Source organism: Dipodomys merriami, unplaced genomic scaffold, assembly GCF_024711535.1.
Source record: "Dipodomys merriami isolate MVZ:Mamm:240054 unplaced genomic scaffold, mDipMer1.0.p SCAF_15, whole genome shotgun sequence".
Taxonomy (NCBI): domain Eukaryota; kingdom Metazoa; phylum Chordata; class Mammalia; order Rodentia; family Heteromyidae; genus Dipodomys; species Dipodomys merriami.
Window position 1 is genome coordinate 13,016,698 of NW_027202826.1, and position 27,177 is coordinate 13,043,874.

The following is a 27,177-nucleotide window of genomic DNA, read 5'->3' on the forward strand; positions in this document are numbered from 1 at the left end:
AAGAAAATTATTTTAAGCTTTCCATTAATCATTTAACAATCCTAGAATAAAATTTTATAATTTAACTTGGAAACAAGATAAAATGCAAATCTAGGTATTAGTAGACGTTGCACATAGAGGGATTAAGGCTTGCACAATTTTCTTAGAGTATCCATTTCTATTAATATGTGAAAGATATTTGTCATCAGAAATTGTGAAAGGATTATTGTGAAATTTAATGAATTCAATGAAAAGAAATGCATGGAAATTAGTAGCTTTCCCAAATAGGAAATACCCATGTAGTGGTTAAAAGAAGAAAGTTTTGACTTAGAAAGGCTTTTATTCAATTTCATTTACTAGCTGTGGGATTTGAACAAGTTATGAAAACTGCTTTCTGATCAATGTAATAGCTGCACCATTGTGTGTACCTCATACATTTCTGTTCTGATGAAAAGAAGCAACATGTGGAAATTATTTGCCATAGTATCTGTCAAATAGTAAGCACTCAGTAGATATTTCCTGTATTTATTATTATGTAAGAATCAGTTGTAATAATGCCTATAAAGAACAAGCCTATAAGGAACAAGAGTAAATATTGTACAGTGGATATTATGAAAACATAGTTGGTGATTAGGTTCGATTTGTTCTTTTTATTGACCTCAGTTTCCAAGTTGGGGAACTTTTGCTGGTAAAATGAAGGATGAGTTAGCCTCAGATTTCCCTCTCAGAATTATTCATACTCCCAGCTGTGAAGCAACCTCTGTCTTTACTTTGCCTGACCCTGTTAAAAGTTTGAAATGGCATACATTGTTCTCAATTCTCCTGAAGCTCATCTTTGCTTAAGCTAATGAATAAATGAAAAGGGAGGCAATGAGTTATTTTATGTAAAAGTAATTATTTCATAGTTATACGTGCCTGTAGATGATTTGTGAGTGCATGATAATAAATCTCATATATAAATAAAACAATAATTATATTGATTTAGTAAGATCTACAGTGGAAGGTAAAATTTCTTTGACTTGGAAGATATAATTAGTGTAATAGAATCCTCATTATGAACTGTAAAGTCAATATAGTATGTTACATAAAAAATAGAAGAAATTATTATGAGGGATGCTATTTTATTTCCTAACAACAGCTAATTACACTGAAATGAAAATATAGTCATGACATAAAAATTCCTTCTTGAATATAAATATTCTATATTTTAATGTCTGCAAAATGAAGTTTTCACAAATATACCATATATATATATATATATATAGTAAGTATCTTGAGTCTTCTAATTACACCCATTCAGCAGCTCAGACAGCTATATTCATGTACTAACATTCTCAACAGACAAAAGAATAAATATAATTGTGATAGTTACTGACCAAAGACAAAGCGGGTCTTGTTTTTTGAGTTCTGATGTGGATGATGCACCTGGAAATCCCCAAGGTCGCTACCTAATGTTGAGTGATACTGGCTAATGTTGATATTAATATCCAAATTTTATCAAGGAAGATACTTGGGAATGATTTAAGAGTTAAGGGCTAAGTTGGCTCTCCCCAGACTGGAGTATGTCGGAGAGGCTCAGGCTCGCCCATTGCATTCTATCCCAGTAGCTGAAGTGGGAAAGATGACACTCTTCTTTCTATTGGTGTCATTCTTGTAGATCAAGGCCAAGGTTGGGAATGTGAACATTGAATTCCTAAGCCGTGGTGAGGAGTTAACAGTGCGCAGAGTCAGATCCATAGAATCACAGACACTGGAAAGCTCAGAGCAAGTGGAATAGGGAGGTGGTCTTGTTTGACCTTCACCATGGGGTTCAGATGCCGCAATGGCTTCTAACCACCTGTAGCCACGACCATGGAGATCAGAAAGGATCTGATGATGTTGAAAGACCTGTGAAATAATTTATCGAAAGACAAACTCAGATACCTTCTCAAACTACACATTTATTTAATTCATTTATCCACTTGTACTAATTCACTTATCAGGTGGCCTGCTTAGGTAACAACTCAGTGTTTGAATACCTGATTCCACATCACACACCTTCCTGATTGCTTGAAGACCTTTGCCTGAATGGAGTGATGCGTGTGGTCAGTATTGAGGACGGCAGCCAAATTCTGTCCTCTAGGTTGTGAACACCACAAATGGTGTGAGTAATGGAATTGTATTGTCTGGGAATGCCCAGAATTTTCCCAAGAGAATCTGATTTCTTAGTAAAAGTGAATAAGAGTATTCAGGTAGTGTATCTGAGTTCTGGTATGCCACAAAACAGGAAGCCTGAAAACACTTTTCCTGAGGAGATTCTGAAATCGTAGCCCCAGACCCCAAACTCAAGGAGCTCTGCCTGTCAGATCCCACCCCGTGCCCCTTAAGACACATGGTGAAGGACTGAAAAGATTTATTACCGGACAGTCAGAAGCCATGAGCTTTATAGACCAAGAGCAGGGAGGGAGGCATGCTTAATTATGAAACCGTCCTGATCAAAGTATGGCCCATTTGGTCATTATTGAATGATTCTGGAATATCATTAGCATTTTATCACTTGAAATGTTGCTGGGGGTGGAGGGGGGTGTGGTGAGAGGGAAGTAGAAACAAATCACTGAATTGCCTGGTGGGTGTTCCCTGGTGTTCCATAAAGGTAGTTTTGGCCATTTGTCATGAAGATGTTACTGGATCTGTCCCCTGTTTTCTGGAACCAAAGTGATTGGTAAAGTGATTCCAGAAAGAATGGCCTCCAATGAAGACATTTTTTTAAAAAATGGAGGTAGGGATGGCAAGTTTTCCTCCTGTTTTTCACTAAAAGCATTAGAAACAAAGTGGGTCCAGGCAAGTCGACCATGCTTTTCATCAAAAGTAGCATCTAAGTACGGATATGGTGGGACTCTGTACAAGTCCAGTTACAAGCTCCCACTGGAATACACATTAGGTTACGACATGCTATGGTACGTACCAGCCAGCAGAGTGATGTTCATCCCAAGTCAGCCTTTAAGGTTGTTGTTCCTGCATCTCAGCTGTCTCCTTTTCCTTTCCAACAGCTCTTTTTTTTTTTTGAGGGTTTTTGTGCATCAGCCATTATATAAAAAAAAGAGAGAACAAAAAAGGATACTGAAAATAGCAAAACAGAGGAAACTGGGATGCATTAGATGAGCCTGTAAAACTAGATGTGATAAATAATGATTAAAAGAGGAAGGAAAAGAGAGCAAAGGAGACCAAAACAAAACAAAACAACAGAATGAATAATGGTGAGATAAGGGAATCAGGCTGACAGTGAGAGATGGACCTAGAGGAGACAGAAGGGGCCGATTGAGATTTTGTCAAAAGCACTTTTATCTGCTTTGAATTCTCTAATTTCTGCATTTAATGTGCACTGCGTTACAGTTTGCAAAAAGAAATCTGTTGAGTTTGGCAAATATTCCAGGCAAGGATCAGCAGATACAGTATTCAAGGTCACCTTTCCCATACTCTCTTCTGACTACTGAAATTAGCTGGAATGCTGATAATAGAAGGGCAGGACTGACAGAGGGTTCTACAATTACCCTTCTTTCTAACAAAGCCCTACTTTGCTACTGTTCAGATGGGTGAAGGAAAAAAAAAAGAAGAGGTTATCTTTAAATGTATCCTTTTCTAATTTAAAAGAAGACTGGGCCATTAAATGGAACATGGGTTCTCTTAGTTTAAAAGAAATATATGTTTAGATTGAATGCCTGATTCAATCTTTGTGTTATGCAGATTATCTTTCATAAAGCAAATCACTGAAGAATCCAAAGACCTTCATCATTGGTTTCCTCTTACCATTCTTTAAATGAGAAAACAATACAAGTGATAATAAAAAAAATTCTTCAGTAAAATGACTTGACTGCCAACAGTCTTTCTGTAACTTTCTGAAATTTCTAGACTTTGCATTGTCAAATAACTTTACATTGGCGAGATTCAAGTGATATCATCAATTGACAGCTTTAATCACCAGCTCAAGGTTAGAGGAGTGCCACTTTAACCTGGCTTGAGCCCATTCAAGAATTTGAATCTTGTTTGTGTAGGTTTATTAATAACTGTGTGTGTGTGTGTGTGTGTGTGTGTGTGTGTGTGTGTGTGTGTGTGTGTGTGTGTGTGTGTGTGTGTATGTTTGTGGACTGGTACTACTGGTGCTAGGTCTGGACTCTGTCATTTAGCTTTTCAGCTTATTGATGGCATTCTACCACATAAACCACAACAATATTTCTGGGGTTTTGATGGCTAATTATGAAAAGTCTTATGGACTTTTCTTTCTTATGCTAGCTTTGAACTGCAATCCTCAGATCTCAGCCTTCTGAGTAGCTAGGATTAGAGACATGAAACACCAGCATCCAACTTGAGCCTCAGTTTTTCAATCTTTGTTTCTGCAAATATTAATGGGAAGACAAACACTAACTCATTTTCTGAAATTGTTTAATAGAAACTTATACTTCAACTACTATTTCCAAATTTTTAACTTCTCTTAATTTCTATGAGGCTTCTGTCTTGGGGAAAGTGGCAAAGGCTTTAAAAACGGTTTATTATTTTCCTTTAGAGTATTTATGTTAGAAGCTTTGCACAGTGGCAGTATCGTAGCCAGTGAGGTTTATCTGAGGTCCGATTATTGCTAGAGTATTTATGCTGTAACAAACTGTAGTGACATACAATAGAAGAATGTTTATACTATTTAGGGAGAAACAAATGTAGAAATAGGTCTTTATGGAAACAATACTAATACAAAGATTGTCATTATAAACCTCTGTAATCATATTCTGAAACAAAAAATGAGTCAAATGCAAACAGTTGTCTTCTACTTCACAAGCCTATAACTATACATGTGTGCACATCCATGCGTGCACGCACACACACACACACACACACACACACACACACACACACACACACACACACGGAGCCATTCCACAGGGTGATTCCACTTCAGCGTTTACACACCCCTTTAAAGAACCAAACAAAACATGATTGAATGTTAAACTGGTTTCATTTAAGTTCAGCCTGACTTATCAGCATTAATGCAAAATATCTGCTTTTTAAAAATGTGCACATATTTATACCTGATGATCTGACATTGTCTATGTACTTGAAAAAAGAATAGTAAAACCACTTAAAATTTCTCTTGTATACTCAGGAATATAATTTATTCTAGCCTGATTCATTTATTCATTTATTGTAATAGCCACAAATTCATTCTCTGTGTTTTTAAATCATGAGTGTCTCTTCTTTAAACCTTTATATTCTAAATGTGTTTTAGTATTTTACTTTTAATTATGATGGAATTATGTGATATAACTTTGAAATCTCTGCAGTCTAGAGCCTTTTAAAACCACAGAGATCACCTTTGAAATGTACAAGTATGAAGGTTTAAAAATCACTTGCAATAATCATATTTTTATCTTGTACCTTACATACAAACACACTAGCAGTCCAACTCCATCATTAATATTATTGGGAGTGAATTTCAAAAGCCTCCATTGCTTGTCACCTTTTTTACTTTAATATTGTCATGCTGTAAATCACACAAAGGATTTTTCCCCCTGAAGGCTCGTCTTTAAATTCAACAGCTAATACTATGAAAAGGCTGTTGAGAGGCGGGAGAGTGCTGGGTATGTGTAGAGAATGTAGGACTAAACACAGTCTTTGGCCAAGAGGAAAGCACTTCCTTATGTCACAAATAAACAGATTTCCTCTAGACAAATCCATTAAAACTTTCATGGAATAACCAGTGAAGGAATTAACTGTAATACCACAGGATTGACTATGGCTATTTTGCTCTAATGACATTTTCATATGGGGTCAATGTATGCATGTGTATATATATTTAAAAGCTTTTCTAGGTACATTATGTAAATGTTAGGTAAAACAGATGTTTTTTTTTAAGATAGGGGGCTTCAAAAACATAGAGTAATATGTGTAGAAGGAATTACTTTTCTTCCCTTGGCTTCAAGTAGAGTCAGCAGACTTTATCTCTGATATGCTGGTTTTTAATCAAAGGGTTATTAATGTGAAGGTCTATGTAGGAGGCATTTTTCTTTTAGATCTTTGCCCACTGTTTCAAATTGGCTTTTATTTCCCACTCATTTCGGTGATATTTACATTCAGGTAGCTGAGCCAGCAGAGGGGTTATTAGAATGGGCTGGTAATGCAAATGATTTGCTCAGGGTCCCCTGGCGGATCAAGCTGCAGCCCTGTCTTGTGCTGTAAAGTGACTCCCAAGGTGGAAAGGCCAGGGTACCACAGTTCTGTGTCTCCATTTCCCCACCTCCCACTTCTCTTCCTGCAGATAGTAACAGACTCACAGAAGCTTACTACTGAGACAGATAATTAACAGTTGTCACCCAAGATCTTGAAGCAGCCAGGAGAACAAAAACAAAAAACAACCAAAAACAACAACAACAAAAAAAAACCCCAAACAAACAGAAATAGTCCTCTCCTTTCCTCTGACACATTATCTCCTTGAAATTTGTCAAAAAATGTCAGAATACACAAGCTGGGCTCTTAGAGGTAACCTGAATGGAAAGGGAATGTTCTCTTCTCACATTAAGAGTAAGCTTATCTATTAAATAGAAAGGAATTGCTGAGCCATTGATTTCTAGACACAGGGCCCTGCTTTCTGTTCCTCTTATGGAAGAATATGGTAGACTCATTTCTACTTAAGGTCTTTGCACCTAGCTGGCTTCTCCTTTATCCTTGAGACATCAAGTGAAATGCACATTCAAAGACTGTTCTCTTCTGACATACCTAAACCGAAAGAGCCACCCTATCCCACTGGTACTGTGGGGATTTCTTGCCCACATGGCATTTATGGTTTCACGAGTCTATATTATGTGCTTGCCTGTGCATTTATTACCTGTCTACTTCCCTACTTCCCTCTGTTCTCCTGAGTGACTATAATGTAATCCCCAGTAGGACCTTGCCCTCCTTGTCCACTGCTTATCTCTAAGTCAGTCGTATTCAGTAAATACTTGTTGAAGTGAAAGCATATCATGCCTTCCAAAATGCTATACTTAGCAAATAAGTCTAGCTCTCTTCTTGTAAATTATAAAAAACCCAAATTCAATTAACATTTTTGTCACCTGTTGCTATTCGAGAGGAATATGTACACACACAAACACATATATATGTATATATAGATGTATTTCCCATATTTCCCAGTAGGAAAGAGGAATTTATATTTTCATTGCTTTAGCAATTTGTATGTGGTACCTATTAATAATCATAGGTAAACATTTACTGAATAGTCCATATTTGTGGTAAATAGTCCCATGCCATCTCATCCTGGGTTTATTTGGAAATGGATGATTAAAGTGGTTAAGTAATTTACTCAAAGTTGCTCGGCCAAGAAAATGTGGAGCTCCTCATGAGCTACCAAGCTGATCATTTCTTTTCAGTCAGGATCTTGCTATGGAGCTCAGGCTAGCCTCAAATCCACAGAACTCCTACCTTAGCCTCCTAAGCACAGGGATTTCATGAGCTCATAAGTGATCCTAACTACTTCATGCTACAACCCCTTTTGGAAGAAATATTCTGCTTATGTCCGTTTTCCTTTTTTACATAGTAGAGCCATATTTATATTTTTTCACTGTGCTCTATATTTAAGCAAGTATGAAACATATGCCTTTCTTCCTAGGTTTTTGTTTATTTGTTGAGGTAGAGACATGCACCCTCTAATCATATTTCTTTGTAACCATTTGTGCATCTTTTTTTAGTAGACGTTTTGTATGTGGGTTGGAAAGTGTAAGACTATGGAAGGATGTGATAGGGAAGCATTCAAATTCAAATGGTGATCCTGCTTCATTGACATTAGTACACAACCAGCCAGCATAAGCTCCCTGAAAAACTCTTTTGGGTCTGTTAAAATATCCTATGGGAAAGCTGTTCTACAATTTTTAAGGCAGTGTCATAAACACTGGGATCTATGTGGTAACCAAAGTGGAGTTATCTTGTGCTTGGCTTCATTTCTGAATTTATTTATTATGCCTTCTGGAAACAGCCTAGAAGTTCTTCTAAAAAATCAAAATAGAACTATTCTATGATTCAGCAAGCCCATTCCTGGGTATAAATTCAAAAAAGAGGAAATTATTATGTTGAAGAGACATCTGCACTCCCGTGTTCAGTGCAGCCCTAGGCGTAACAGGCAAGAAAAGGAAACAACCTTAAGTATCTATCTAGTGGTGCATATACTCAGTGGAACACTGTCCAACCATGAAATGATTGCTTTCTGAAAACCCACTATTTGTTGCAACATCAATGCCAAGTGAAATGTGAAATGAACCAGTCACAGAAAGAGAATCACCTCACAGCCTTAGTCATTTGAGGAATGTAGAAGTTTGATATTTCAGAAGTGGAGTAGAAGAGTAGTGAACAGACACTTGAGAGAGCAGGATAAAGGTAGAGATGGAGAAAAGTAGGTTGACTGGTACTAAGTTCCAGATAAAAGAAATAAGTTCTGGAGTTCTATTGCATGGTAGAGTGACTATAGATATGTAGTAATATATATTGCAAAACAGCTAGAAGAAAGGATTTGTTTTCTATTTGCATTGTTTTATTATGTGAATGTTTGAGGTGATAGAAAGGCATGCCCTGATGTGAATATTACATAATCACATGGTAAAACATATATGTATATATATGATTTATATGTCAATTAAAATAAAGCATTCACTGTGTTTAAGACATTTGAAGAAATAGCACAGTTTTGGCTGTGTGGGAAAGACTTTCATTGAAGGCAGTCATTCTGACTATGATAAAGAAGAGAAACAAATAAGAGCAGGAGGAATAAAGACAAGAAGAAAAGAAACAGGAGTAGCAAGAGAAACAAAGAGAGGAAGCTACAGAGGTCTAGGAAACAAAATGGAAACCTAATTACCTTCAAAATACTTGCTAACCATTCCTTATATCAAGTAATCATTTCTTTTAAAAAGTATTATTTGTCAACGGCTGGTGCCTCCTGTCCATAAACCTTGCATCTTATGAGAATTGATGTTCAAAATCAGCCCTGGCAGACAAATTCTCCAGACTTTTATCTTCATATAACTAGCAAAAATAGCTGGAAGAGGGGATATAGCTCAAGTGACAGAGCACTAGACTTGAGCAAAAGAAAACAGACAACAAAGTGGGAAAGAAACAATAAAAAAATGAGCAAGGGTTTTAGGTTCTAAGTTCAAGCTCCAAACACACACACAAATACACACACACATACACAGGTATTATATAGATGTATTTATATACTGTGATCATTCTGTAAGCAAAATTTAAATCCCTCTTATAGCCTGAATTAATCACCTGTAAAGACCTGGAAATGTTAAGTTAAAGAAAATCACAACTACTCAGCTGGCTCCTCAAAACTTTGTTGTTTTTGTTTTTGGTTGGTCATGGAACTTGAACTCATGATCTGAGCTCTGTCCTTGAGTTTTTTTACTCAAGGTTAGCACTCTACCACTTTGAGCCACAGCACCACTTCTGGTTTTCTGGTGGTTAATTGGAAATAAGAGTCTCACATACTTTCCTGCCTGGGCTGGCTTTGAACCATGATCCTCAGATCTCAGTCTTCTGAGTAGCTAGGATTACAGCCACTGGTGCCTGGCTCAATACGATTTATGGAGTGGAAGAATATGTAGGCACATAAATTCCTGTAAGTTGTTGAGTCACAAGTTGTTCTTGCCCTGACCATGTAAGGGCAAGAAAAAGTCTTTTCCAAGAAGTAGTTAATCATCTAGACTTGAAGTATCCTTTTCCTGTGAGAGCATTTCACATTAACATGAAAAGAACACAGGTATCTTCATTAGAAGAAAAAAATAGGAAATTGAATGACTAACATAGGAAACACAGTAGCACATCCTGGACTGGAAAAGGAGGTGAAAGGTGTTATTGTATATCCCATACAATTACAAAGAAAGAAGTTACATTTTGTAGTAATCAAATGCTCCAGAAGGATCATCTCATCCTACCAAGTTGCAATAATTCTAATAGATCTAAGTTAGGTGTGTCAACCTTGACAGTCAATTTAGATATGCATTGCTTTTAAGAAGATCCCTACTGCTTATGTTCAAAGTTTCCATGTGTTCACACATAAGAACTGCAGACCTTCACAGATTTTTCAGCTTGACATCTAAATAACACGGAGTCCAAACACCTATCTCTCCTTATAAAAGACTTTAGGAAAAGAAATTTCCCCAGTGTGTTTTTGCTCTCCAGTCAGTAACACTCTGACCTATATTTTGAGCCTGGATATGGTTAAAAATAGGACATCTTTGAAAAATTCATGGTATATAAGAATACTGGGTGGAATATGCATATGGACACAACCATTAGAATTCAGGAAAAACTGTGATTCAATTTAAACACATTCATTCATTGTTCTAATTAGTGTCTCGCTCTGAACAGTGATCCCAGAGGTTATAACAGCAAGAATTAAAATTCTTTTTCTAGCATTCAAGGATTCTACAAAAATATTATAGCATCTTTATTTTAGTATTTACTTTGAACAGAAGATATAAAAAACAGAAAGTGTCATGTTTTTAATGTTAACATCTAAGTAAAAAATTAAATTAGGCAATTGAAAAAGTTATATGCCTCTTTAAATTTTTGTCTATTGCATCTCAAGAAAAAAACATATGGGACTATCATGTTGTCACTTTTATGATTCTTAGGAAATATACCTATGCTATTATTTTCCCTGAGCAGAGATTTTTAAATATATGAGTGGCATAAATATTTTCTATTATGTCCACATGAATCTGGGGAATATCTAAGGCTTCTCTGTGATCCGGTGCACCTTATATTGGATCAGTAAGAAAAGTGGAAAATCACATTTGTAGATTAAAGATTATCTTTATTCTTTCATAATCTTAGTGTCTATTGAAATAATACTCCTGGTGAGATGGCAGATTCCGAGCTTCCTATATTTGACTGTGAGTGAGCAGAGCCGTGGAAACAAAGGGGAAACCTTATCTAAAGAGAATAAGAGAGGGAAAGCCTCAGGACAGCTGTCAAGCATGGAGAAAATTACACAAAGGTAATTTTTAAAAGTATCAAAGAATCTGCAGCTCTGGATCTCAGCTCCTTTTGTGAGAAGGCAGGGGGAAGGAAAAGCAGAAGCCAGAACCACCATGTAAGCCAGGTAGCCCTGGGGACAGACCTAAGCCAACAGGACCGCAGAGCCTAAACCTCAGTGCAGAATCGTGGGTGTGACATTGGGATGTGGTGGGCAGCTGCACAGCAGGCTGCTTTTGGAGAAGCACCACATCCCGTCATGCCCTGTACCTCAGTATGTAATAGACAGGTGCATTCTTGCGGGGGAGGGCGGTATTTTTGAGCCATTCTAGGGTCTTGAAAACAAGGAATAGTTATGACTTAGGGAGCCTGGAAACACCTTGCCACAATATGTAGGTGGGAGATACACCAGAAGAAAGTGGAAGGTCTGATGTGCACCCTCTGAGAAGCTTCAACAGCAAGAAGTCTGGGCAGTGACTGGTGGTGTAATCGGTGGTCCCACTGTTTCCCCAGAAGCCTGAGGATCACTGAGACACAGATTCAAGAGGGTGGCTCAGAGCTGTGTGGGGTTGTTCCCACGTGGGATGGGGAGGCCTAAGTCAGGTCACTATGGATTTCTTGCCATTCACAATCAATGAGACAATTCCCATAATACCTCTCTCTTTGTTAATATATATTGTTTATATTATGTATATGTATACATACACACACACACATATATAGTTCATATATATCTTATAGCCTGTATAAATCCTATATATTATAGGATCAAATGTTATTTATATATACATCACATACTATATATAATCATATATACATATATTTACATTTGTAGCTGTTTATTTTCCCGGAGTACCTTAACTATTGGAGATGTTGCTACTGAAAGTAGCTCCAAAGGAATGGAGTTTCAATGATGAGTTTTCTGAGTTTTGCTGGGGTTTTGTGAATAAGCCTTCTAATGTCATTAGATGTAAAGATGTGAATGACTGGTATTAGCTGTAAAGGGAGTAGTGATCCTTCATCGTATGAATGGTCTATAGATAGGCAAAATATCATACTAGATATTCCTATTCAACCACCTATCACAAAGGGCTAAGTGAATCTGTAGCTAATACTTTTGAAGAATTTTAATGAGAATTAATATGAGGACATTGGCTTACTGTTCTTGTGTCCCTGAAGAAAGCAGGAGAAGAAAAGGATGAGCTCAAGGATTTCCCAGCTGGTGAGCTACAATGCATAAATGAAGATCTTCCACGAGTGCCATGAAAGAAAACCTTATTTCCTGTAACTGCGGGGTAAAACAGCTGAAAATAAAAGAGAATCTCAGCCTGTAATTGGCTAAGTTACAGTACAAATTAAACTTTACACCTCATAGTATGTCTACTGATAACATCATGGCATTGACCAGGAAGGAATGAAATCCTCTGGCTGACAAAGTGTGGACATTGAATATCTAAACTCAAAGCCATCTTCCTCGCCAGGGAAGTGATTTCTCCAGTCCTGGTGGAAGTGGCCTTCCTCACCCAAGCCTCCTCAACCCACTAGAAGTAGAATTCTCAAGGGTCAGCAGTGCTTTTCTATCTCTTAATAAATGGATTCTCCTAGTGGTGTTTAAGGAAGTGTTTTCCATGAAAGATAGCAGAGATTTCTCCTGTATTCTACCTACACTCCTGTTTGAGTCTAGTGCTAGAACCCGATTCAACTCCTCATTAGTCTTTAAGAAGTTGAACAAAGTGAGCTGTGGGGAGATACACATGATGCTCAACAAGGACAATATTGGTGTTTCCATTTGCCCATCAGAAGTAGGAAGAGCTCGTGTGGGAATGTATACTGTAGGTATGTGTAGACTCACTGAACTAGTAATCCTGCGATTAATGTGACAACACAAAGTCTTAGCAAGCACTCTTGAAGTTTATGGTTTCCCTGCATGGGATAGGGTTTTGAAAAAGGGAGTTAGTTCACAAATGGGCAGTTACAAGGGAGCCTGGCATGTCTCTTGACTCTTTCGTGCTTTGTTACCCTGTATGACTCAGTCTCTTTGTAGGTTGGCCTTATGGTAGGACCTGTGTATTGGGGCAAAATTGAATTCCATGATGGTAGAAAGCAAGTGACAGCATGCTTGTGGATCACACCTGTAATTCTAGCTATTCAGGAGGCTGAGACCTAGAGGGTCTTGGTCCAAAACTAGCCTAGACAGGAAAATCTATAGACTTTTTGTCCAATTAACCAGAAAAATGCCAGGCTGGAAGTTTGACTCAGTAGTAGAACACCAGCCATAATAAGAAAGCTGAACAAAAGAATCAAGCTGTCAGTTCAGACCCTAATATTGGTGCATGTGTTTGCATGTGGGTGTGCACATGCATGCACACACGTATACACACACAAGATAATATAAAAATAGGCAAATATCATTACTGGGGTAGACAATAAAGTCAAAGTAGCCATTAGAATAGACTGATTCATGAAGACTTACCATGTTGATTAGTTGATCACAGTGTGAAATACAGATAAAGTTTACCAATCTCTTACTTGTTTGGTATAAACAGAAGCCTAACTCAAATCATAAAGTAAGAGATTTAGGAGCTCTCAGTCGATTCTCGGGCTTGAGCTTGTACAGAAGTGAGACTTGACTCTCTCACGAAGGAACTCTGGTCTATTACCAAAATGTTATACAGTAAGCCTGCTCCTGGCTTTTCTCCAAAGGTACCTAATATCTTTTCTGAGAGTAAATGTGTATATGGAAAAAAAAAAACCGAGCAGTTCAATAGGAGACCACTGGACTCTGATTATTCGCAGGGACCTGAAGTGTTACATGAACCTCCAAGCAGAGAAGATCTTGGTGATTGATGGAGTTCTAACCTGCATCCATATAACAGTTGGTCAGATGGGTTTACAAAGTAATCTCATGGTTATTTCCCCAGATCCAGAATGTCTAATTAGAATGAACACACTTAACAACAAGAAGAACTCCCATTTTGGTTCTATAGCTGGTAAAATCAGGGCTTTTATGGCCAGTAGAAACGATCAGAACTTCTTTGCCTTGGAAATTAGTAAAGAAAAAGCAATGCTACATCCCTTTAGTGTTTGCAGACACTAAACTACCATGAAACGCTTGAAAGATAGCACAGGTGTTGCATATCACCATTCAGCTCTCTTATTGGTCCTGTGCAGATGACTGATGGATTCTGGAGAGTCATAGTAGATTACCATAAGCTTAACCAATGGAAGCTACTGCACCAGATGTAGTTTCATTGTTTGAGCAAATTAACATATTCCCTGGTACCTGGTAGGCAATTATTGCTTAAAAAAAAACCCTCTCCATCCCTGTCCATAAGGTATACCTGAAACCAGCTTGCATTTAGCTAAGTAACTCATCTTTACCCCTGTGGTGGGCATGTTTGAGGACGCAAATGGAAAGGGCAGAAGGGTAAGGTCATCAATGTGTGGAGACATTCAGCTTTCCTGACCTGGTGCTTCAGTGCTCTTGGTTTTCAGGACCTCAGACTTGGATCAGTTTGTTTGGATGGACCTCCAGTTTGCAGACCCCTTGTCCTCATAATCTGGAGAGACATTTCCCAAATTGAGTCTTCATACATGTGTGTACTGTATACACCTTCATAGCTATCTGCATGCATGTATATATCCTGAGTTGTTTCTCTGGTGGACTCTAATACATGGCTTGAACAAATAAGTGAATTATTTACATTTAGCAACTTGTAAAGTTGCATTTCGGTTACTAATTGACTTACAAATACTGAGACTTCCGAGAAAAATATCCATGTAAGAAAAATCTCTTTAAAAAGTGTTTGTACAAGACACTATGGTGAAAACACATTTTACAACTTGGGGGTGGGGGGTGAGAGTGGGTGGGAAGGGAAGGGATGGTAGGGAAAAAACAAAGCAGGGGGTAACAATACCTGATAGGAAATGTACTCATTTGCCTTACTCATGTAACTGTAACCCCGCTATATAATAAAAAATTATCTTTACAATAAAAATTTAAAAACATAAAAATAAAGATAAAAGGTGTTCAGCATGATGAGAATCTGGATCTGATTTTGTTAAATGTCAGCAAATATAATATAGAAACGGTCTCCATCCCCCTGCAGTGATTCATAGCTGTGTTTTTATTCAGTGAGCATATACTTTTCTACTTTCATCAGTGGATTATTATGTATTGAGAAAATTATGTATTCAAGGACTGCAAGTACAAAATGCTCTTTTAGGCATAGGTAGAAACAGAAATATCTCATGGCCTCTGTATCTCTGTTTTTCTCTTTTTACAATTTTATTAGCACCCGTTTGTTGTGACATTTCCATACATGCCTACAACACATTCCACTCAAACTCACCCCTCTATTGTTTTCCCTTAACCCTCTCTTCACCTCCAAAGCAATTTCAACTGGTTTCATTATACTGTTTTCAAATATACAAATAAAGTATTCCAACCATAGTCATCTTCATTCACTCATCTCTCAACCTCCCTTTCCCAATGGCAACTTCTCCTCTCTCTCAACAGAGCCTGTTTTAGTTTCTTGCCATTCACATTTTAGTATAAATTGTACCAAGAGGTTTCAACCTGGTGCTTTTGACATAGATATATTTTAATTAGAGCAATCTTTTCTCCTGTTTTCTCTTTCTTCCCTCCAACCCCCTGTTGATCAACAGATTTCAAGATTCCTTATACTGTCTTCATACAGAGTTGAAATGTACAGATACGAACAAGAAGAAATATACTGTGTACAATGTTGAGATTGTGCCAACTATTAAGGAGAATAAAGCAACCCTGGGGAATTGGAAGTTGTCTGTCTATGGGGTGAAGTTACCATTTTAGATGCAGGGGCCAGAAAAAGTCTCAATGAAGTGACATCTGAGAAGTCAGAAATAAAGGATCTCTTCTTGTACCTAAATGAATAATTCACAGATAGAATTCTAGTAATAAATAGTAGTAGTGGTTTCAATAGGAGAGTCTTGTAACATTAGGCCTGCATACCATTCTCATGATCAAGAAGATGTCTTTGGAAGATTCTGAGAACTGTACTATGATGTAACTTAGATTGTTTAACAGAGTAATTCTGCCTGTTGTGCTGAGAATGTAGTGTAAAGGTGCAAAGGTGGAAACTGAAATGAGCAGTGAATCTATTGCAATAGCCTGGGTGAAACATGAGAATGACTTGGGTCTGGTCATAGGAGTAGAATTATTGAGACAGTTAGATGCTCAAACAATGTGAAGACGAACACAAAAGGGTTGGTGACACTGGATATGCATGGTAGGAGAAGAAGAAAAGCTAAGAGAAAAGGAAAAAGAGGGAGAGAGGGAGGGAGTCAGACACACACACACAAATTTCCAAGAAGCCAAGACAATGGAAGAAATGTTTCAAATAGGAACAGATCCAAGTGGTGATCATGTTAGTTTAATTCACTTTCAGCTCTTATCATCTCTATGTAATCCTTAGTATTCCTTTGGTTCTTTCTGCTAAATATATCAGTGTTAGTACGTTTTCACAGAGAAGCAGAACTAACGCATGCATGGTATGGAATGAATAGCTTTATTACAGGGATGATAATAGGGCAACTGTAGGACTGAGCGGACTTGTACAGAATGCAGTGGTCACTACACCTAGTGGTGGCCTAAAAGCTGCTGACACCAGCAGATTTGGAATTTAGGAAGAAAAGGTGTGACAAATTTAGTTAGTTCAATCCACCCAACACATTATTTACCTATATGTGTCTCTTGATGCCTCAACAAAGTAGTAGGAAGAAGGGCCTGGGTGAGAACACAGGAAGGGAGTTTTAGGAAACAGTTCCCCTTGAGCTCAATCAATGTAGCCATGTCAATTGATGTGACCATGTTAACTTAGAATGTACCAACATAAAATGAGGACTGAAAGTGGGAGTTTATATTATTGGATGGTGGTTTCCTAAAAACAAGCTGAAACTTCTTACAAACTTTGGTGTGCATTGAATTTCACATTTTATTCTAATTGTTCACTGGTGTCTGAAAGGCAAGATGTGTTCCCTATCTTGAACCAGTAGCTCTTCAAGTTTTACTTTTCTGAGATTTAAGAAATGAAGATTTTATAGGCATAAAAGATATTGGTGAGAAATTAATAGAATAATATTTCTATGACAATACTATTTGAATTTCTTCACTGATATATAATATATAAATATATATGTATAGACATACATATATATATATATGTGTGTGTGTGTGTGTGTGTGTGTGTGTGTGTGTATACAGGGGTAGGGTCAGAATAGAGATTGAAACTTAGGGTCTCTGACTTGCTTTGCTTGCTCTCTACCACTTAAGCTTTATTTGCTTAATTTGGAGATGGTGTCTTGTGGGCTTTTTAATCTATGCTGGATTTGAATTTTCATCCTCCAGATTTTAGCCTTCTGAATAGCTAGAATTATAGTCATTCGATTTCAGCTACATTTTCAATGTCAGTTCAGAAAAAAATTCACTTATGAAAGTGGATAGCAGATTTTTAAAAAACAATGAGTTTAAAGGAAAACATAGTCTCTCAAAAACTAATGTATCTCTACTACAGATAATTTTCAGGAATAATAATAAAAGAAAAAACTGACAACAATATCCTCCAATCCTTGTCTCATTTAGCCTGCATTCTTTTGCTTCTGCTGAATATTGGGTTATGTGGATGAGCATGTCAGTCATGAGGCCAACGGTGGCTGATGGTCTAATGGTATAAACACTTAGCGCAAGGAACATAGTAGACAGAATTGTCTAACCTCTCAGAACTTTTATTTTGGGTAATTCTTCTTTTGAATATAGTAAGCTTATGTGAATACAATGGGCTTTACTCAGATGACTGTGTTGTTATAAGGCCAGGTTCATCTTAAGACAAGGACATTGTTTAGGCAGGTATGAGTCCAATCACATGATCCCTTTAAAAGCAGATGGATAAAGAGGAAATTAAAGATCTGAAGCAGGAGAATTGGAGCTATAATTGTTGGCTGGAAAACAGAGGGAGCCGTGTGTTGAGGAAAACAAAGATCTCAGTCATTTGACTACCAGGAACAGAATTCTGTCCGGTGGAAGGAGCTTGGATTGGTGTGCCAGAGCCTCTAGATAAGAGTTCAAATCTTTACTTCAGGTTCATGATACTGAGCAGAGATACAGCCATGGCTTATTGGCCTTCTGTCCTATGGAACTGTGATACAATGAAGTAGTGCTTATTTTAAATCACTAGTTTGTGATAACTTGATATATTACAGAAAGAAAACTGTTATAGATTGTCTCTGCTTCGTGTGACAGGTTGGTGTGTATAAATGGGGAGCTGGAAAGTCTCCTTAGAAGATGACTTGCCTCTATGGCAGGCAAATTGGTGCTGGCTGCACATAGCAATTTTTAGTGTCAGGGACTGGTGACTGATGATGGTTCTTCCATGTGGTCCTTTGTATTGAAGACTTACCTTCCTCACAGCAGGTAGCCATGTTCCAAGAGCAAATGTCCCAAGAAAACAACGGGACAGTGAGTGGTCATAATGTGGCCTGAGTTAGGAAATCATTAACACTATCTTTACCTTATTCTCTCGGTTAATTTGTTCACAAAGATTGGCTAAGGCTCAAAAAGGAAACAACATAACCTTTACCACGCAGTTGTAACATTGTTAAGAAGTGTGTGGGGAATTTGTAAAGCCATATTTGGATCATGTATTGCATGACAATTTAACATTTGTAGCCAATGTGGAAATAATGACAGCTCAAAAAAACACATTGTGGTACCCCAGTGGAAGGTTAGGGATATGCGTGTTTGAAACTATACATGCATAAAATAAACCTAATCACTTAAAATGTCAAGAATACATACAGTTTGTGATCCCTGCTATCAGGAAGTGGAGATGGAGAGTCCTCTTACTGGGGATCTGAGCAAAAAGTTAGCAAAACCCCATCTCCACAAAATGCATTTCAGCATGGAAGATAGGAGCTGGCCATTCACATCTGTTATCCTCGCTGCTCCAGAGGCTGAGATCTGAGGATCACAGTTGGAAGTGCACCAGGACATGAAAATCAGAGAATCTTGAGCAAAATAGCCAACAGACAGCATCCAGCCCTGAGTAAATACCCAGAAACTTTAAAATTAACCCGAGTTTATAGAAAACATAAAACAATTAGACATTTTTGGTGTAATATTTTAAATTTGGTTCGTACATTATTGCTTTGAGAACACACACACTTCTTGTTTTTAATGAACTCGAATATATGCAGCACATGTAGTAGCTGCATTTTATGTGTTGTGTATTTTAGTTTGCTCAATATGTAAATGCTAAAAACTTAGAATAAGCCAGGCATAGGTGACTCACATCTGTAATCCCAACTACTCAGTTCAGCAACTCTAGAATGACTGCATAAAAATGTATAAATTATTTCTCTTCATGTTCTGTACTCGGTTGATTAAAAACTAATTGAATCTCATTATTGAGTGAACCAGACCTAAAGAAAACACACTTCAGTTTATGAAGGCATTATGCATTCATTAGTGAAGTTAAAATTTTTGGCCAAATTGTGCATGGAATAGAAAAAACTAAAATGAGTTACATTTGACATAATTTCATTAGTCTAGGTTTCATAATGTAAGTTTTATATAAATGACAACTAGAAAATGCTTTTTTTCACACTTTAATTACAATTCACATGTCTGTATCTCCTGCTGTGATGTTGTGTTAAAAAAAGGTCTCATTTGTGAAGCTGTCAGTACAGAAACTGACAGATGCTAAAACCAGTCTTCAGATTGCTCTAGTACTGGTTTAATGTGGTTTTGGCTATTTTATTGGCATTATTTACTGTATCTTTAAGTAGCACAAGTCTACTTTACTATTATAGCTTTATTTGATATGCTTTTATAATCGTAAGATCTATTTATATGAGTTAAGGTTCTATTTGGTGTTAGTTTTGGGGTTTTTTATCAATGTATTATTTTTAGAAATGTGTTTAAACTGCATCAAGTTCTATTTATTTCAAGGAAATGCTCATAACTAAATAGACAAAAATAAAATAGAACTTAAAAGCTTAGTTGATACATTAAGCTATTTTGATTGGTATAACCCACAGATAACAAAGGAACCAATTCACCAAGTTAAGTTTTTTCAAAATATCGCAGTCAGAGAAAAATAGAATTCCAGCATTGTGTTCAATGTACATGTGTAAAGATGGAGCTACATCACTTGAAGGAGGGAGAGAGATGGGGAAGAATGAAAGAAAGGGTGGACTGGATCAAGACGCACTGTACTCATAACCTGACATGGACTTGAAAGCCCTTTGAACAATGACTTAAAAATGAGTTTAACAATATACAAATGGTTTTCAAACCTAGAAATTACCTTATGCCAAAGCAAGACACCCTGAAGTCATTTTCCCAAGTTCCTCATTAGCAACATTAGAAAATGGAATCTAGTGCAAGAAAACTTTGTAAAACAGTAAGTCTCTAGTGGTAAATCTTGTAAGGATTCTTTGGCCTTATGTTGATGAACATTATTTTCATAGAGTTTGCGTACCTGGAGAGGACTCAATTCAGAGACTGTTAGTGCTGTACTCAGCTCTGGTCTCCCTTTGCCACGTTGACTTTTAGCTTCCTCAACCATGTAGGGTCTTCTGGAAGATGGGGTTTACCTCAATTGCTGGGTTTAGGGATGTGTCTCAATTCCATTTAGTTTTGAACCTCTTGGCACATTATATGGACTTAGAATTATGAAGCTTTGCAAACCTAAGAAGTAGAATCTGGGATGCTGGACACCTTGCTTGCCTTGCTTTCTGAATCTGCTTTCCAGGATGAACCGTGGGAATCTAAACGCAGGAAGCTGTGTTTAGGCTCTGCCTCGATTTTACCAAGAACAGATCCTGCTGCACTGCCACTAGGCATAATTTGTGCTGTTAAAAACAAAACAAAAACAAAACACAATAGATAACAGGGTGCAGGTGGCTCATGCCTATAATCCTAGTTACTCAGGAAACTGAGTTCTGAAGATCATGGTTGGAAACCAGCCCTGACTGAAAAGTCCCTGAGGCTCTTACTGTCAATTAGCCACAAAAAAGCCAGAAGTGGCTCAAGAGTAGGGCACCAGCCTTACATAAAAAAACAATGGGCACCAGGTGCTGGTGACTCACGCCTGTACTCCTAGCTACACAGGAGGCTGAGATCTGAGGATTACAGTTCAAAGCCAGCCCAGGCAGGGAAGTCCATGAGACTCTTATCTCCCATAAACTACTAGAAAACCAGAAGTGGCGCTGTGGCTCAAGTGGTAGAGTGCTTGTCTTGAGCTGAAGAGCACAAGGACAGTGCCCAAGCCTAGAGTGCAAGCCCCATCACCAACAGAAAACAAAACAAAACAACAACAAAAACCTAAAGGGCAATCCCCAGGCCCTGAGTTCAAGACTGACAAAAACAAACCCCAAAATCTAGGTAATTGACCAAGTAACAGTCACCACTTTCAAAGTCCTGAAAAAGAACTCTAACTTCATGTGCACTATGCTTTATCTACCAGGCCTTTTTTTTTTTAACCCAATTAGTAGTCTTCTATATTAATATTCATTCCAGTCAATCCTATATATATATTTCCCTATCAGTCCTTGTCTTATAGCAAGCATCAGTTTTGGCCCTCATCTGGATTAAGTGTTCCTGTCCTTCTAAGGTACTCATGTTTATCTTGCTAGTCTTCATAATAGGATAATTAACCTCTTAGTAAAATAGAAATCAATTCAGAAGGCTAATACATGTTCACAATGTGCATTTTTTTTTACTGGTTCTACGAGAGAATACTATAGATCACATGGCTGGTAAAGAAAAGAAATGGATTTCTCACCATTTGGGAGCGAGGGGTTCTCAAAATGCCAGCATCTGCTGGGGTGACATAGCCTTCCTTCTCTGCCGTACCAAGACAGACAGTACAACAGAAGGAGAGCGCTCAAGAATGTAGAAGTTCAGGTCTCTGACTCTGCAAACAAAGCCACTAAGCCTGCTTGCTCCCGCCACAACCTTATTTTACCTTAATTCCTACCCAAATCCTACTTTCAAATACGATCACCATATGATTTTTGGAGATGAACTTCTCAATGCCAGAAGAGAAGGAATATCAGCACCACATGAAAACCACAGCAATTAAGCCAGAGCAAAGGAGGGAAATAGCCTTCATCTAATTCTCCTCAGAGTGACTGGATAATTGGGATGGAGTAGGAAATAATGTGAAGAAGAATAAACCAAGCAAAGGAGAAAAGGAACCGTTTTGAATGAAACTTCATCTATTTTGTTTTGAAATTTTGAAATTTTCTTTCTAAAACATCTTCTGACTTGTCATCAGATGGGAAGAGAAATTATCTCTTACCTTTCCAGAGCTCTCATTCTGTTGTTTCTTTTTAGGTACCACTACTGAGGAATTTCTAGTCTGGCTCATCACTTCAGTGGGAATTCAGTGCACATAAGGGGCACATATGTAATTGGCAACCTAATTTTTCTGCTTTCATCAGATGGTGCTATGCCAAATCTTCATTGAACTTGCCAGTTAAATGCACTTGGGAACCAAACAGCAGCAAATCTACCAGCAATAAAAATGAACAAATTGGAAAGAGTCATTAGCTTTCTGTTTTCCTATCACAACGAAAATTGTTATCATTGAATGTGTTGCAAGTGGGAAATTCTACTTGAAACATTAAGCAGTCCTAAAAGGGAATAATTCATTTACTAAACTTCTCAAATGTTACTCATTAAAATTTATAAACAAGCTTCCTAGTGCAGATATATATTTTTAAACCAAAGTTCAAAATAACTTTTCAGAAGTATGGTTTAGGTTATACACTTTCACTTGTCTTTCTTGTATAACACATCTGATTCCTAATCTTTATTTGGGAAGAAAATTTCCAGAAAATAAGCAAGTAACATCAGTTTTATTTAATGTCGTAATGGGGGGAAAAGGCTATTGACAGATTGTCATGGCTCTCACTTATTATAAATGCAATTTGAGAGTGTGAAAATTACAATCAGCCATGGTTACCAAAAATGCCCTTGAAATATCTGGACTAATTCATGATTTTTGAAGTATGAATTATAGAATCATAATTATCATTATTAATGACAATTAAATAGAGAAACAAGCACCAAAACTTGCCCTTCAAGACTAAAACCAATAATTTAAATATGTATTTACAGTTTTAAATAAACTACATATATATTTTCTACGTGAAAATGTTCAGAAATAACTTTTATATAAGATTTTCCTTTGCAATTAACATATTTTTTCTTACTATCACTGTGGAGAAAAGTTTCTTAACTTTTCCTTCTCTAAGTCCAACTACATTAAGACCTTTTAAAATCCTCACATACTCCTAAAAAATTAACATTTTAAACCCTTTTCTGCATAATCAAAGGAAGGGGGAGCTAGAAGGAAAATGTCAAAGGAATTGTAGATCATCTTATTCCATAATTATTCACAGTTCCAAGGAAACATTTGACTGACCTATGAATTCTGAATAGGAAGCCATATGGACAGCAGCAAAAGGCAGAGTTCTAGCCACTTAACTTTGGCATGATTTTGGGTTAACTAGTTACCTCCCAAATTCTTATCTGTAGAACTGAGAGAACAACAATAAATAGTTCATAGAGAACATATTAAATGCCTACTATTTCCTTTGTTAGTAAATATCCATTTACCATGCTTAACCTAAGAAGTTACAGTATTCCATATTTACTTATATTTTTCTACTGGGCCCTTGCTATTCACTTTGCTGTTGTTTCTTTCCAATATCACTGTGTGTGTGTGTGTGTGTGTGTGTGTGTGTTGCTTCAATTTTTGCATACTTCCATTATGATGCTAGGTCTTGATCATATGCTTACAATAGTCTTAATGAGCTCTAAACTTATTGAAGCAGATGCCTAAGATTCACAGGTGTTCGCAGTGTACAAAGGGTCAACTGTAATGGTGACATGATTGACTTTTAAAGATGAAACAATGGTCATAAACCACGGAAGAAGATGAAACAAATAAAACATCAGACTTACCTCTCTGGCTTCCTAAATGTTACCTTCCATCAACAAAAATTGTTGCCCTCTGACAGTAGACTTGTTCCCATTTCATGAAACACACCATAAAAGCTGACTTTTACAAAGCACACTTTGCTTTTACCCCACGATTGCCACATTTCAGAAGTCAGACAGCAGAGAACTGGAGGTGTGGCTCAAATGATAGGGTACCAGCCATAAGCAAGTAAGCCCAGCAAGGCTCTGAGTTCAAATTATCACACTGAAAAAAATCTATCTGTAGTCAGATTGTGGCCAATTATACTATATAGAGCTCATATGTACTTGTACACACACACACACACACACACACACACACACACACACACACACACACACTTCAAAGAAGTTTAGCTTGATTCCTGGGAGCCATTTCCCAATAGGCAATACATCAGATGACAAAGATCCTTGTAATCTTGAAAGGAAGCTAATAAAGAGCCTAAGTGATGTTTGTCAGATATACAAACATCTCTAAATATAGTGACGCATTACTTACCTGGAAATGGTACTACATTCTACCAGAATGTCACTGGCATGTGCGCACGCATGCGCGCGCGCGCGCGCGCGTACACACACACACACACACACACACACACACACACACACACACAGAGTTAAATGCACAGCTGCAGCTTCTTTCCCACTAAAGACATAACAGTATAGAAGAGATAAAGAAAGGGACTGATAGGAAAGCTTTCAGAACCTGATGAAACCTGACCCTAAATGAGGCCAGGCAAGGGGAGGGGCGATCAAGGGAAAATAAGTTAGGTAAGCCACAGCACCACGCAGCTGAAGGGGGTCATCAGTCAAACGATGCCAAATGGGCAGTGGGTTCTGGGCGTAAAGCCTGCGGTGGAGAACCTGGTGTGTAGAGACCCAAGTCCCAATTTCAATAACAGTTCTGACGCTTCCATTCCAGGCCAGGATGCGAATGGAAAGGGTGTCAAGGAAACCAGCACACCAACAAGCAACAACACCCACAATAAAACTAGAAAGAGCCTCAGAGGGAGGCTCTCCTTTAGGGGAGGGAGGGAAAGATCTAAGAGAGAGAGGAAGGACACCAGGCGTTTCCAGCTTGCCCCCTGACCCGCCAGCTTCTCTGTACACTCCTACTTGCCTTTCATCCTGACCTACCTAGACTACTACTTGAACTTGAGGGACAGTGTACCAGGATGCCTTGGAGGAAGCCAAGTCAGCACAGTCAAGTTTAGCTTCCCCTAAAATGAAAAGTCAGCGGCAGGCCAGCTTGCAGGAGAGTATGGGGAGCCAGTTAAGAGATGAGTGGACGCACTTGGGTGGCTGGCGCTACCCCCTGCCCCCTTCCCCCTGCCCCTGGCCCCTGCCCCCTGCCCCCTGGCCCCTGCCCCTGCCCCCTGCCCCTGCCCCCTGCCCCCTGCCCCCTGCCCCTGCCGGGGGAGGGGTGGAGTGGGGGAGGGGAAACTCTCTCTTTCAGGTCTGCAGAAGGCCGCGAAGGTCGCGCGGCCGCGCTGCCCGGCTGGCAGCCCCAGAGCACGGCCTGCCGGGGAGGTGGCTGGGGCCCTGCACACGCGCTCACACCCGGCGCACTCGCGCACACTTGGAAGCGCCTCCCCACGGCCCTCCCCTGCCCTCCTCTGCCTCCGCTCCCCTCTCCCTCCCCGCAAATAGTCGCCGATCGACCGACTGCCAATCCGCCTCTCTCTCTCTCTCTCTCTCTCTCTCTCTCTCTCTCTCTCTCTCTCTCTCTCTCTCTCTCTCTCTCTCTCTCTCTCTCTCTCTCTCTCTCTCTCTCTCTCTCTCTCTCTCTCTCGCAACAACATGACAGACTGGAAAGCCGCGGTTCAGGCACAGCGGCTGTGCTGGCGCGGGCAGCAGGCGCTGGAGGATTATTATTAAATCACGCCGCTCGACTCCTGCCACTGGGAGTGGACCGAAGGGACCCGACAGCCCAGAAGGGGCGGGGGACGGACAAGGAGGGGGGTCCGGAAGGACACCCAGAAGACGCAGATCCATGAGTGCCGGGGAGGAGCCCTAACCAGCGGCGCCAGCCCTCCAGGTAGTACCGGCCCCCGCGCCGCCCCTCCGCCCGCCCTGCGCCCCGCGGGTCGCGCGTCCAGTCGCAGCCGCCGCCGCGCCCCGGCCGGCCTCGGGGCGGACGCGGGGATGACCGCCCCGCAGGTGACCGCCGTGCCCGGGCCGCTCCCCGAGCAGCTCCCACCCAGGCCCCGGGCTCTGGCCGTGGGCTCCGACGCGGCGATCCGGCCTGGTGGACCCGTGGAAGCGAAGCGTACGGGGCTCCCGGGTCCCTGGCTGGAGCCCCCCATCCCCCGGGCCGGGTTCCCGGGGGCTCCCGGGCGCTGCGGGGCGCGCAGGGTCACCCAGCCAAGAGTTGGCACCGGCTCTGGGCCGCTCCCCTCCCTGGTGGCTCGCAGCCGGCAGGTTAGGGGCTGCGGGGCAGCTCCGGAGCGGCGCACGCCGGCTGCCGGTGGCAGGGCGGGGACGGCGACGCGAGGGGGGAAGGGAGGAGGGGGCGGGGAGCCCGGGGCTCCCGGCGGAGCCGCAGTGCCCACGCGGGGACCGCCTCTCGCCTCCGCCGGCGGGTCCTGGGGCTCTGAGCTTCCTGCTTTGGAGGCAGGAGCAGCCCAGCGGACTGGAGAGTGGACCGATTGCTTTGTGGTGGCGCATCCAGGGCTCCAGTGTGTGTGTGTGTGTGTGTGTGTGTGTGTGTGTGTGTGTGTGTGTGTGTGTGTGTGTGTGTGTGTGTGTGTGTGTGTGTGTGTGTGTGTGTGTGTGTGTGTGCGCGCGCCCCGCGCGCGGTGACCCCAGGACTCATGCACGCCTGGGTCACCTGAGCAGAAAGTCAACCCCGATCAGGAACTGCAGGTGGTTTCCAAGCTACCCCCTCACCTTCTGGCTTGTGTCCCAGGGTGGGGTGGGGGGTGGATGGGAGGAAATTTCTTCCCCTGGGTGGCATCCCGGCTTAAGAGGTGATGGAGGGATTTGTGAATGGCGCTCTCTCGCGCTCCTGGAGGCTGAGCCTTGCTGATGTAAACCCGGAGGTACCCAGAGTGAGGGAAAGGCTATTTATGGCAAAAAGAAAAAAGAAAAAAAGAGTTGTGAAATTTCTCAGGGTTTACTTCCGACTATACGGAGCTTCTCCTTCTCTCTTCTCTCTCTCAGAATGAGAACTGATT

At 39.8% G+C, this 27,177-nt stretch overlaps 1 protein-coding gene, 1 long non-coding RNA gene and 1 other non-coding gene across 6 annotated transcripts in view; 2 read left to right on the plus strand and 1 right to left on the minus strand.

Annotated features, from left to right (window-relative positions):
- Window positions 1-1,200: 1,200 nt before the first annotated feature.
- On the minus strand, window positions 1,201-23,524 carry LOC138826775 (uncharacterized). Its single transcript, XR_011371846.1, has 4 exons — window positions 23,445-23,524; window positions 22,317-22,526; window positions 2,924-3,010; window positions 1,201-1,866 (listed from the first exon to the last, which is right to left on the minus strand). It is a non-coding gene; the product is annotated as an uncharacterized lncRNA (long non-coding RNA).
- On the plus strand, window positions 4,535-4,670 carry LOC138827053 (U4 spliceosomal RNA). Its single transcript, XR_011371929.1, has one exon. It is a non-coding gene; the product is annotated as a U4 spliceosomal RNA (small nuclear RNA).
- Window positions 23,525-25,809: 2,285 nt separating the features above from the next.
- The window catches only part of Ccser1 (coiled-coil serine rich protein 1), a 706,759-nt gene continuing 705,391 nt past the window's right edge, over window positions 25,810-27,177 (plus strand). For all 4 annotated transcript variants that reach the window (XM_070022282.1, XM_070022283.1, XM_070022284.1 and 1 more), the window contains exon 1: window positions 25,810-26,039. The gene's annotated coding sequence lies outside the window, so the exon portion shown is untranslated. The remainder of the gene's footprint in view (window positions 26,040-27,177) is intronic.